The sequence below is a fragment of the Camelina sativa genome, chromosome 20 (genome assembly GCF_030686135.1).
Source record: "Camelina sativa cultivar CO46 ecotype springtype chromosome 20, ASM3068613v1".
NCBI lineage: Eukaryota > Viridiplantae > Streptophyta > Magnoliopsida > Brassicales > Brassicaceae > Camelina > Camelina sativa.
In genome coordinates this window covers 28,795,297-28,804,554 of record NC_141899.1, presented here as the reverse complement: position 1 = coordinate 28,804,554, position 9,258 = coordinate 28,795,297, and the positions used below count along the sequence as shown (strand labels likewise).

General features: G+C 39.9%; 1 non-coding gene across 1 annotated transcript; it reads left to right on the top strand.

Annotated features, from left to right (window-relative positions):
- The first annotated feature begins 8,246 nt into the window (after positions 1 to 8,246).
- LOC147919520 (small nucleolar RNA R71) lies at positions 8,247 to 8,355 on the top strand. The gene has a single exon (XR_015594296.1). It is a non-coding gene; the product is annotated as a small nucleolar RNA R71 (small nucleolar RNA).
- Positions 8,356 to 9,258: the final 903 nt, after the last annotated feature.

Here is a 9,258-nt window from a genome sequence, read left to right as displayed (position 1 = left end):
GTCCCAAAAGAACTCTAATATAGAACCAAAAATAAGATCTAACAGCCTAATTGAAGCGAACCATGAATTCCCCTTGAATCACCCCATGAAACCCAACAAAGTAAATTACTCGCTCATGATGCAAAGAAAGAAAATTGATATTATAAAGTATAACACAAAAATGAATCAAATAACAAAAAGGGTTCAAAGGAAACTTCTCTAGTTGTCACAAAATTAACTTGATTCCCAAAAAGCAATGAAAGTATGAAAAAACTAGAAAGGGTAGAAAGAGAGATGGTGGATCTTCAAGCTTCAAAGGAGCGGCGAGCAGGAGAGCTTCTCTGGTCGTCTAGGATCGCAAGGCAGGGGCGGTTTAAGTGGCAGTGAAGAGCACACTCTGAAACCCTAGGTCTTGAAGAGTATCTATAGGGTTTTGTTTAAGATTAGGGTTTGTAAGGGTAAAAGTGTATTTTCTTCTTAAATGCAGGACAAAGGGCGGCAAAAGGGTCTTCTAAATCATGGTGAATGCTTGGACTGGGCCGCCGTGATGGTTGCTGGTCAGGCCTTCCCATCGGCTGGATGGTTTTCTTTACGTTGGTCTATAACACGTCTCTATAAGACGAGCATATCTTCTGGATGGCTGAACGGATTGATTTAATTCTACTTTGAGGAGAACGATGACTCTCTCAGCTTTCCATAGACACCAAGCACGTTAAAATTTAAGTTCTGGAAGTTCTTCAAAATTGGCCCGTACTACAGAGCTCTGAATCTGTCCTGAAACATGTTTTTCTTGTCTTTTGGTCCATTTTGCTATAAATCCTATAAAACCTTGTTGAAACCTGAAATACTTGATAATAGACCTTTTATACTTGAAATCTTATCAAACTCTTCCTAAATGCATATGAAAACTATAGCTAATATGGGTAAAATAATGATATTATCAACTTCCCCAGACTTAGACTTTGCTTGTCCTCAAGGAAACAATCAAAGTAAATTATGGAAAAGAGGTTTTGAAAATCATGGGAATTCACTTATCTTTGGGGATATCTTCTTTGCACTCTTCATCGCCTTGACCTTAGGAACTTACATTTGTAATCATCCATGAGAATCATCAACGCTCCTTAATCCCACAATTCTTCGGAGTTTCCAGAAACTCAATTGTCATCTCTTTACATAAATAAAGCAATAATAAAAAGTGAAATCTTACCAAGGGAAGATCGAAACAAAGGCTTGTCGACTCTTTTCAAGCCAAGACTTTCTTCATATGATTCTTTTCCTCTCCCTTTTCTCACACTTCGAAGGAATCTATTTCTCCCTAATTTTCTAGGGTATCATTTTATTTTATTTATAGATCCCTTGCTCTTTTTCTTTGGACAGGCTTCCATGAAATCCAAAGTATGCACGGGTTTATGCGACATCCCTTGGCTCACTTGTTTGCTACCTACATCCTTATTCATTTCCTTTTTTTTCTTTTTTTTTTCTTTTTCTTTTTTCTTTTAGAGTTTTGAAGGGAGGAGAGAGGGAAACATACTTTTGAAGAAGTGAAATGTCGTGTGTGGCTTGAATGTAGAGATATAGTCCATTGTATACCAAATCCCATGGATTAAGTCCGGTTTAGGTCCTATAAAAATTTAGAGACAACGTTAGATCATCCGAATATCCATCGAATAGGGACTTTGGGGATTGTTGAGTCGGCTTACAGTCTTTCCAAACTCCGGTTCTATTGTCAAGCATAATGAAGAGTCATAAGAGTGTTAATCCAAATCAAATAAACCGTTAGAATAAGATCATAATCCCCTACTAGTTTTGAATCAATAAAAAAAAAATGTGACTCGATAAAATCGTCAAAATTATTGATGTAAAAAATGGAAAAAAGTCTCAAGTCAAGAAAATAGAAAGTAGCATTAGTATAGGATGGAACATCCTTCCCTCCAGACTTAAATCACATCATCCTCGGTGGGAAAAAAGAAAGAGTTGAGAATTAAAAATCATAAAGAAAAGTGTAGGGTTTAAGAACAATGTCACCTTGATGGAATGATGTTGTGTCGACTCTTAATTAGACGTTTTCAGGTTGCCCAAAAACTGTCTAGAGGTCGGCTTTGAAATGAAAATGTGGTGACTAACCGTTTGTACTTCCTTTGGTTGCTTGACATCTAATATGAACTAGGCTAAGTTCATTCGAATTCTATTTGGTATATCTCTAAATGCATCATCCTTGAAACAAAAACCTAAAACAATCAATAATAAAGATAAAATAAAAATAAGAAAAACATACCTAAGTGAAAGAATGGTGCTGGTTGGTTGTAGGATGGTAGTGGGTTCGGAGTTGTCTAGCAGTACACGGATGAAAGCTCATGGACATAGCAGATGGTACGGTGGTGGTACGCGGTACCTTTGGACATGGTACATGGTACATGGGACAGAGGACATGGCATTGGCTACGGTTGGTATGGCTGGTAGGGACTCTTTGGCTTGCTTCGGACATGTTGAACATGGCCGGGTTAGTAGGTGGTATTTGCTTCTAGACATAGTGTATTGCCAATCCATGTAGTCTTTCTTCTTCCTTTTTTTTTTGTTTTTTTTTTGTTTTTCTATTTTCTATTATTATTATTATTTTATTTATTTTTTATAAAAACCTGAAACTAAAATGTAAAAAATATTAAAAATAAAAGAAAATAAATCCTAAAAATAAAAACTTACTAGACATGGGTTGCCTCCCAAGAAGCGTGCTTGTTTAGTTGGCTCGACCTTAGCGGCCAAGTTAGGCTTGAGAAGAGTTAGCTTCGCGAGTAAATGCTCCTTAGGTGCCGGCTGTTTGATACTTGTGGATGCTCCTTGGTCAAATTGCTTCAGCTTGTCGATGTTAGGATCCATCGGTTCTTCATGTAATGAATTCGCTAGCCATGGTTTCGGCTTGGAGATAGTTGGATATGACTTCTTCTTGTTGATGTTAGCAAAGGTTGTTCTCTTTGACTTGTGGTCGATTATAACATCCGCGAACCAAATTGGGGATTTTAGGAGTGGCTGTCAATTGACACCATCAATTTTGGTTTGACCGGTTGATTTTAATTGTCGTTTTGGTCTAGTTTGGCTTATTTGGGAATTCCTAACCGGTGTATATAAGGGAAAACTCGACCTAGGTCATGGAAAGAAGTTATTTGGCCTTTCTAAAGAGAGAAGACAGAAGAGAGAGTGTTCTTGAGGGGTTTTGGAGATTCTAAGCTGTTTTGGTGAGATCTGTTCCTATGGAGTGGAGATCTGGTGCTGAGAACGAAGGAGAAGCTTCTTAAGGTGTTGGATTCGACATCTTTTGGTCAGAATCTTCCTGCAAAGAGGTGAGTGCATGACCATGGCTGATCTAAGCCTGAGAATCCTTTATATTGCTTGTTTTGTGGCTGTTTGTGTTGTTTTCTTGTATGTTTGTGGTTGGTTGTTGGTTTCCATGAGTTTCCAGGTCTTTTGGGTGAGTTTCAGACGATTTGGAGGTTTTGGGAAGCAGTTCTTCGAATTTCGCCTTCGAGCAGAACGAGTCTACGGAGTCGGTGTCGATTGACACCAAGTAGGTGTTGGTCGACACCAAAGGAGTAGTGTCGATCGACACTGAGGTAGTGTCGGTCGACACCAATCTGTTTCATCAGCGGCAGATGCTTGTTTTTCCTGGTTTGTTTGTGCTTGGTTGTTAATTGTTAAACATTGGTTTCTCAGTTGCTTTTGTGTATAGCCCAGTATATGGGAGGATTGTCTCACTAACTATTTATGATAATACTTACACATCTCAATTGTTGTTTGTGGTGTGCAGGTATGTGATGTGGAATCATGGCGATGAGGAGGAGGATGATCTAGGGTCTCGTTTATGTGTTTTTGGTTATGTTATGGGAACCTTGGATAGAATTATACTAGGTTGTGGTTAGAATTCTTAGGAATGTTATCGTATGGATGATATGCTGGTTTGTATTATTGGTATGTTTCCGCTGTGTACATTGGTTGTTGTTGGTTTGATGAGGTATTGTAGTTTGGTTAGTTTAATTAAGTAGTATGAGATGCTTAATTATATATTTTTATTATTATTAAAAAAAAAAACAGGTCGGGTTGTTTCATTTTGGTATCAGAGCCTTTACGGTTCTAGGGCGGTTAAGTGGATTGGTGTTAGAGTGGTTTAAGGGAATTTAATTGGTGGAATTATTTTCCTGTTGCTTGGTGCATGATGGTGTGAATGCTTGTTGTGTGATGGAAATTGATAATGATTACTTAGTCTATTTGAGTGAGTATGGAGTTCTAGTATCATCCTCTTCGAGCATTCAATGAGATTCCATGATAAGTTGTTTTATGTGTTGTTAGCTGTGTAGTGTTTTTAGCTTATGTTCGGGAGGTGCATTTGGCTATTGACAAGTTGTTTGAAGAGGGGTGGATCACGCCGGTATCGGAAAATACCGTTGGTGGTGATTTGTGAAAGTGAATGTGTTGGAAATGTATCTCCGAGAAGTTAAGTTGGAGACTTACTTCGTCCAGGGTGGCTGGAATGCCATTGTTTAGCAAGTTAGTAATTTGCGGCTGGTCATGGGGGGGGGGGTTTGAGGGTGTGGCCGAAGTGCTTACTGGTGTTGCTGGAGGTCCAGCGGGTGTTGCAAGTGTGGCAACAGGTTTTGCTCAGACCAAGATGACTGTATTGCTGATTTACTGACAATGTTGATGGAGAGGATTTTATAAGATGATTAGTTCTTATGGAATTTTGATGCGTAATGGTTGAATGTTTATGTGATTCTTGATATGGAAAGTTTCCATAAATAGAAAATTCCAGAAAAGGAAAGTTTCGAAAAATAGAAAGTTCTATGAAAAGTTAGGACTTGTCTATTTTTGGAAAGGAGATGTGAAATGCCGGAGTGGCGGGAATATTTCAAGGTTGACCAGAAAAGTGGTCACAAATGAGATGATCAGTTCTCAGGGATTTTTGATTGTGATGTCACGATGCTAAGAGAATATGCTTGTTCTAAAAATGGGAAGTTTTATGAATAATTAAAAGCTTGCCTATTTATGGAAAGTGCGGTTGCAAACAAATAGAAAGTTATGTGAATAGTTAGAACTTGTCTATTTTTGGAAAGGGCGTGTGTAAACACCCGAATGGTTGAGATGTTTTATAATTGGCCAGAAGAGTGGTCATGGTGGTGGTGATATTCCGGTGAGGGAATATGGTGGTTTGTAAGACACTGCGATGTTTTATGCGAACCACAGGAGGTAGTTCCAGTCAGCAGATGCTTATAGACGTTAGGACTTGTTTGCTCATGCAGAGATGATTAGTTCTCCTGGGGAGATGATTAGTTCTCCTGAGGGGATGATTAGTTCCGCTGGTGCACCGCGGGCTTAACGGATTTCGACCCTGAGAGCGGTAGAGGAGATGATTAGTTTTCCTAGGGGATGATTAGTTTCTCGGAGGGGATGAGTAGTTCCCCTGGTACCGAGATTTCGAGGGTGACGATCCGAGAGTGAGACGATATTGCTCGAGGATGATGGTCTAAGAGTTCAGGCGGTGCAGTTCAAAGTTTGCGACCTGAGAAGGTATGAGTGAGGGAGCAAACAATGTTTAGAACGTGGTTATGAGCATAGTGACTGGATGTAGACCTCGGGGGTTGGGATTGATCTCGTGTTTTGGGTTGTGCTGACTAGTGGTGTCATGGTTATGTGGACCGTTGGATCACATAGATGTGCATGCTATTGCTACAGTTGCATGGAAAACCTTGGCTGACGGTGTTCAGTCCGGTCAGAGGATGTGCGGGCCGTGGTGACGGTTGTATGGAGGTCCTTGGCGGATGGACGGTGTTGCAGGATTCGAGGACGAATCCTTTTTGGTGGGGGAGAATTGTAACATCCGCGAACCAAATTGGAGATTTTGGGAGTGGGTTGATTTTAATTGTAACACTCCTCATGGTGTCGATCGACACCATCAATTTTGGTTTGACTGGGTTGATTTTAATTATCGTTTTGGTCTGGTTTGGCTTATTTGGGAATCCCTAACCGGTGTATATAAGAGAAAACTCGACCTAGGTCGTAGAAAGAAGTTTTTTTGGCCATTCTAAAAAGAGAAGAGAGAAGAGAGAGTGTTCTTGAAGGGTTTTGGAGATTCTAAGCTGTTTTGGTGAGATCTGCTCCTAGGGAGTGGAGATCTGGTGCTGAGAACGAATGAGACGCTTCTTAAGGTGTTGGATTCGTCATATTTTGGTCAGAATCTTCCTGCAAAGAGGTGAGTGCATGACCATGGCTGATATAAGCCTGAGAATCCTTTGTTTTGCTTGTTTTGTGGCTATTTGTGTTCTTTGCTTGTATGTTTGTGGTTGGTTGTTGGTTTCCATGACTTCCCAGGTCTATTGGGTGAGTTTCAAACGATTTGGAGGATTTGGGAAGCGGTTCTTCGACTTTTGCCTTCGAGCAGAACGAGTCTGCGGGGTCGGTGTTGATTGACACCAAGTAGGTGTCAGTCGACACCAAAGGAGTAGTGTTGATTGATCCTAAGGTAGTGTTGGTCAACACCAATCTGTTTCAGCAGCGGCTGATGCTTGTTTTTCCTGGTTTGTTTGTGCTTGGTTGTTAATTGTTAAACATTGGTTTCTCAGTTTCTTATGTGTATAGCCCAGTAGATGGAAGGATTGTCTCACTAAGTATTTATGATAATACTTACACATCTCAATTGTTGTTTGTGGTGTGCATGTTTGTGATGTGGAATCATGGCGATCAGGAGGAGGATGATCTAGGGTCTCGTTTGTGTGTTGTTGGTTATGTTATTGGAACCTTGGATAGAATTATACTAGGTTTGTGGTTAGAATGGTTAGGAATGTTAATGTATGGATGAATTGTTTGTTTGTATTATTGGTATGTTTATGCTGTCTACATTGGTTGTTGCTGGTTTGATGAGATATTGTAGTTTGGTTAGTTTAATTAAGTAGTATGGGATGCTTAATTATATATTTTTCTTATTATTATAATAAAAAAAATGGGTCGGGTTGTTTCATCGATGATAGCTCTAACAGTAGCTAAGAATGGTCTTCCTAAAATCAAAGGTCTCTCGGTCTTTTCTTCCATCTCTAAGATGTGAAAATCGGTAGGGACTATGCAATCCCCAACTACAATTTGTAGGTCTCGAAATAATCCGTCGGGAACCTTTTGTGATGAGTCTCCAAAGACTAAACTGAGGTTGGATGGTGATATGTCTTGCAATCCTAGCTTTTCAGCTACACTTCTTGACATAACATTAACATTAGCACCAGAATCACAAAGAGAGATAGAGAATTCAATGCCTGTTATGGAGCATGAGCAAACAAAGCGTCCTGGATCTTCAGCTTTAGGTAGTCTCCTTAAGGGGTAGTGGCTTGCAGTTTCTTCATCAAATGGACATGTCATACGAATAACATCCTCATGAGAGTGGTACCATAGGCTTGGCTTCACGGTAGGTGAGGGCTGGTACGGCTGAGATAGCATTTCATTATCCTTTAGGATTCTCTTCGGGTTTTCCCGGAAGTACACCAACTTGGCGTGGAACAGTGTTAGCGGTTTGAGAAACTTGAGTTTCAAGCTTCTTAACATGGATATAAATGTTCAGTATAGATGTTCTCCATCCTTGTGTTGATCTCTCTTGATTTCTTTTGAAAAGCAGTAAGGAGTTCTTGCATCTTCATTTTGACGTTGGCATAGTAGGCGCTTGGGCTGGTCTGGATTGGAAAGGCGGCTTGTTGTTGTTGAATTGAGCTCGCGGCTGAAAGTTGTTGTTGTTTCCACCAAAGTTTTTGCTTTGAATACGGTTAGCTTACTGAGGATAATTCTCATCTTGCGGATTCTCCACATTCAGGTTCCTATAAGAAAGGTTTGAAGTGTTTCTAAAGTTGTTGTTGAAGTTGTTGTTGTACCTTCGGTTTTGGGAGTATCCTTGAGCACCAACATAGTTGACTTCTTCTTCTTGGTCATAAGAATCTTCTTGGAAGGGCTCCATGTTTCCATTGTTAATAGTCTAACAAGCGTTTACTCCACGTTGTTGATTCCTTAGAAGTTGGTTCATCATGTTCGTAAGATCGGCAATCTCCTAAGCGTCAGAATTGGTAGAACGGATGGTTCTATCAAAATCGGTGCAAGTGTTGCTACTACTTCCGGCAAGGTTGTCGATGAGAGCTCGTCCTTCTTGAACGGTCTTCGTAGTAAAATCTCCATTGCGGGCCGTTTCGAGTGAAAGTTTATACTTAGGGTGTAGTCCTCTAAAGAAGGTACTTAAGAGGTTACCTTGAGAAAAACCATGATGGGGGCAGTCACAATCATAGTCCTTGAAACGTTTCCATGCTTCATAAAAAGATTCGACCAGTCCTTGTTGAAAACTTTGCAGCTTGTTGCGAAGAGAGTTGTGTAACATCCGCGAACCAAATTATGAGTTTTGGGAGTGGGTGTCAACACCAAGGGGAGTGCCAATCGACACCATCAATTTTGGTTCGACCGGGTTGATTGAAACACACTTTCTTAGTGGTATGGATTGATGGATGTATGCAATGGTGAGATATGAAATGAATGAATGGCAGGGTGTTTCAATTCCCCTTATGCAATTGTAGTACAAGAGGTGTCTATCCAATCTGAGAGTTGTGAACAATCGGAATGTGTATATGAGCCTAAGTTAAGCCAAATATGCAAAGGATGTTTGTCACTAACAATCCTATTAATGAAATGTAAGGAGCAGAAAGTAAAACTACTAGAACTAGATGCTGAATGCAATTGGAACAGAATGATTATCACTAAAATGAAGCTAGAACAGAAATAGAAACTATGCTAATGAACTAATGCAAGACAATACTGAACAAGGAAATAAGTAAATGCAACAGTAATGCAAATAGAATGAGACTAGAGATAAGACAAGACAACTACAAATCATAAACAAGGAGTTCTGGGGATGAACTCGAGCAAGCACTCGATCGAGTGCAGGGTCGAGCTGGATAAATCCGTGAAACAGAGCAATGCAAGAAAAACAGAGCAACACAAGCACGAATCAAACAACAATCAAACAGCAGGATTAAGACTTAAAAATCAATAAACAAGGAAGACCTTGAGGAGGGATCCATGGGTTGGACTAATGAATGAGGTCATCTAACTTGGTCAACAAATCTCAAGCAAACTTTGAGCTAATCTCTAGACATATAAATCTAAGACAAGTTTAATCCACTCTCATGGCAAGAAACAATCAAACCTATGCATCTCTAGACTTGTTCTCACATAGTAAAGAGTCTACACAAGCAGGCATTAAGCAATACATTTGAT